The sequence below is a fragment of the Otolemur garnettii genome, unplaced genomic scaffold (genome assembly GCF_000181295.1).
Source record: "Otolemur garnettii isolate 467f Iridium unplaced genomic scaffold, OtoGar3 scaffold00032, whole genome shotgun sequence".
Classification (NCBI taxonomy): domain Eukaryota; kingdom Metazoa; phylum Chordata; class Mammalia; order Primates; family Galagidae; genus Otolemur; species Otolemur garnettii.
In genome coordinates, this window is record NW_003852427.1 from 2,564,882 (window position 1) to 2,568,086 (window position 3,205).

Genomic DNA, 3,205 nt, shown 5'->3' on the forward strand with positions numbered 1-3,205 from the left:
GGTAACAACCCAAGTGTCCATCAACTGATGAATGGATAAACAAAATACAGGATGTCCAAAAGTTCACATGCAATTCTATTTTAAATTAAATGCGAATTTTATGGATACCCTGTATATCCATACAGTAGGTTCTTATTCAGCCATAACAAAAAGTATTGATACATGTTACAACATGGATGAACCTTGAAAACATTATGCTAAGCTAGAGAAGCCAAACAGAAAAGGTCACATATTTTGTGATTTTATTTATATGAAATATCCAGAATAAGCAAGTTCATGGGGGTGAAAGTAGATTAGTGAGTGTCAGGGAATGGGTAGAGGGAGGCATTGGGAATGACTGTTAAGAGAGTTTCTTCTTGGTGTGATGGAAATGTTCTGTAATTAGATAGTGATGATGGTTGCACAATTCTGTGAATATACCACTGAATTATGCATTTCAAAATGGTTAATATGGTGAATTTTATCTCAATAAAATGTCATTTTACAAGTTTTAAGTGATACATATATTTGAATCATCTTATTTAAATTAGGTTTCTGTGCTCTTTAATGCAAGATAGCTTTGATTCTTTCTGTATTTTGACAGGGGTTGATTTTTCTTTCTTTTTTTTTTTTTTGCTTGCTCTGTTGCCCAGGCCGGAGTGCTGTGGCATGATCATAGTGTACTGTAACCTTGAATTCCTGGGTTCAAACTATCCTCATGTTAATTTCCCAAATAGCTAGGACTGTAGGCATGTGCCACCGTGCCCGGCTAATTTTATTTTTTAGAGATGGGGTCTTGCTGTGTTGGTCTTGACCTCCTAGCCTCAAGTGATCCTCCTGTTTTGGCCTCCCTAAGTGCTAGAATTACAGGGATGAACCACTGTGCCCAGCCAGGGTTTGATTTTGAAGCAACTCCAGGTCAGGGTTAGGGCATGTGCTTCTTGAGTTTTTTGTGGTTATTATGCCTCAACTCCTGCCCAGCTAGTTTATAGTCTCACCTTCAGAAAGCAGGGAAGAAACCTGGACGTCACCAAAATTGGGTCTACCTACTTTACATTCAATAAATTTCATTTAAAAATCAAGCTGAAATAATTAGACTTTTAGAAGTCAGGATTGTGGTTGCCCTTGGTGGAGAAGAAACATGCAGGAGTTTTCTGCAGTGCTAGGAATATTCTATTTTGGATTGGGTTGCTGGTTATACAGGTGTATTTGATTTGTGAGAGTCCATCCAGTGATACACTTACACAATGTGCCCTGTTGTGAATGTTTGTTGTTCTTCAATAATAAGCTCACACTTTAGCTCAACCTCTAGATATGTGTATATGATATCAACAAACTGGTGTGATTAATTGAGTACCAGAGTTCACTGACTTCACTTGCTGCCTTGGACAATACTAGCCGTGGCTATTTCAAAAGGTTCTGTTTCCATAGGCAGGACTGTGTAAGGTGCTCTTACAGCTCTGCATGAGGGCCCTGTCATCCTCAACATCTCCTAACAAGTACTTTCAAGGGCAGGGTCATGGCTAAGCTGTGCTGCCTGTGTGCTGGACCTACTAAAATGTAAATGAGAGGATTCTCTCAATCAGGAACAGCACTACCAGGCACTTGTGCCCACCCTCTCACCTGTGCCAGACACCTGGAAACTACCATGGTGCTGACACTTTCTACTTGGACCAAGAAATGCCACAGTGGGCATCCAGGACATATTGATCAAGCTGGTATTCAAGTGGGCTCAGGCTCATGATCCCATATCTGAAATATTTGATGCTAGAGGTAATTTTGGATTTTAGAAAGGTGATACGTTGCATATAGTATGTTATGTAATACTGCCAACATGATCTGGGCAGCTTCTGTAATCAGACAAAGATGAATATTTATACCAAGTGGGATGGAGACTACAAATAATCTCATGTTACTTCAGGCTAGGGTGTGCTGCCAAACAGGTTTGTGTCAAACTTCAAAAATTGTTTTAGTTTTCAGAGTTTGGGGATTGCTCATGAGGGATCGTGGGGTCGGTCTCAATTGTATCAGTGAGCAAGTGAGTCTCGGTGCTTTCTTTTTTTGTTCTGTTTATAGGGTTTTATTAAAAGTTCTTTAGAATCAAATGTTTTAAAACTTTTTTTTAGTTTGATTTAAACTTTTTTTTAAATATGAGGGTACATATGATTATTGTTTGCGTTTGTAAGGTAAAAGTCCGAGTCATTCTCCTTTCTTGACAGGGTTTTTCATGGGTGGAGGTGCTGAGTGGGAAAGATAGAGGTGAAAAGTATACTATGGCATGATATTTCACAATCAGCCTAGGGAGGCTGCAGCTGTATGTCAGTACACGTTGATGGCTGAGTGGCAAGATGATAACCTTGAAGGGACAGAGTTGCCTACATAGCACAATTCTTTTTTGGATTCTATTCTCTTCCGTGGCACCTGCTAAGCTGTCAATGCTTGTTAACATTTCATTGATTTCTGTAGCACATTAGGGCCTTCCTGGAGCGTTCAGCCATAGCCAAGTTTATAATGTACAATTTCTGGAGACTAATATTTATCTAAATTAAGTTAATTATAGGGATGATAAAGCTCACTAGGCATGTGTTTAGAAGAGATTAGAGTTGAATTTCCTAAACAAGAACAAGGGAAACCTGTTCTGGAAAACTGATTTGTCATCATTTGAGCTGATCATTCATGGGACATAAGTTCATTGTGGCAATGTCTTCTGAATGCCTCTGTTCAGGATCCTCATTTCGGATTTGAGGGAAATAGATTTCACATCAATTGAGAAGGTTTGTCCTACAATTCCAAACACAAATCTTGGTGTGAACTGTTTAAAGGAACAATAAAGAAAGTGACAGTGACAGGTTGTATTATGTGTGTCTGTGGGATAGAAGATGGTAGCCAAAGGTGGCATGAGTTTGTAAGCTGATGCCATTGTCACTGATGATTACCTTTTACTGTGTTATCATTGTTTTGTTTGTGTGACAACCTCAGAAATCTTCCTGTCTCTCTCCTGCCAATTCTACTATCTCTTGCTCATCAGTAAATCTCATTTAGTTCATTTAGTAGATGTTTATTTAATACTTTTTGTGGTGCTAAAGATGCCACCAACTGTAGTAGGCAGGCTAGGGAAGTGAAACTGTTAAGATCTAGTCTTTGCCTTCTGAAGTTTATAGTCTGGTGCGGTAGACAAATAAATTCAATAGTTGTATATGTATAGTGAGATAAGTTAAATCCTGTA